The sequence below is a fragment of the Hordeum vulgare genome, chromosome 3H, assembly GCF_904849725.1.
Source record: "Hordeum vulgare subsp. vulgare chromosome 3H, MorexV3_pseudomolecules_assembly, whole genome shotgun sequence".
NCBI classification, from domain to species: Eukaryota; Viridiplantae; Streptophyta; class Magnoliopsida; order Poales; family Poaceae; genus Hordeum; species Hordeum vulgare.
Genome location: NC_058520.1, coordinates 254840997 through 254841899, shown reverse-complemented (window position 1 = coordinate 254841899; position 903 = coordinate 254840997).

Sequence of the window (903 nt, the reverse complement as noted above, 5' to 3'; positions counted from 1 at the left end):
TAAAGACATCCTGTAACTGGCGTTGATGACATGCTAGATGAACTTAGCGGTGCGACTATATTTTCTAAAATTGATTTGAAAAGTGGTTACTAGCAAATACGCATACAAGAAGGCGATGAGTGGAAAACAGAGTTCAAAACTAAGTTTGGTCTCTATGAATGGCTAGTGATGCCTATGGGCTTACCCGAAGCACCGAGTACTTTTGTGCATGTTATGCATTATGTCTTACGCCATATCATTGGTATTGTGTTGTGGTATACTTTGATGACATTCTTGTTTTTAGCAACATTCTAGAGGAGCATGCTAAAACGTTAGGGAAGCATTCCAAGTTGTTAGGAATGAACAACTTTATGCAAACATGGAAAAATGCACTTTTGTTGTTGACAAGGTTGTTTTTCTTGGATTTGTGGTATCTTCTAAGGGTGTAAAAGTTGATGAAACTAAAATTTAAGCTACTAAAACTAGGCCCACACCTAATAACTTACAACAAGCACATAGTTTCCTTGGTCTAGCCTGCTTTTACCGTCGACTTGTTAAGGATTTTAGCACCATTGCATCTCCTCTACATGCTTTGAGAAAGAAAAATGCACCGCTCGTTTGGGGACCATCACAAGATACTGCTTTCAATGAGCTTAAAAATTTGCTTACTCATGCACTATTGCTTGCCTTACCCAACTTCGACAAAAAAGTTGAAGAACATTGGGACCCTAGTGGTAATGGCATAGGTGGTGTGCTCATGCAAGAAAAGCGCCCAATTGCAGTAGTTTCTGAATTGTGAATCATGGGTAAATACAAGCAAGGGTCACAGTCACATGGTAAAAGCATAGAATGATACATAACATGCAATGTGAACATAAGAAATTGGGCAGAAGATGGCAAGTGGTAAATAGGCCATAGTCGTGT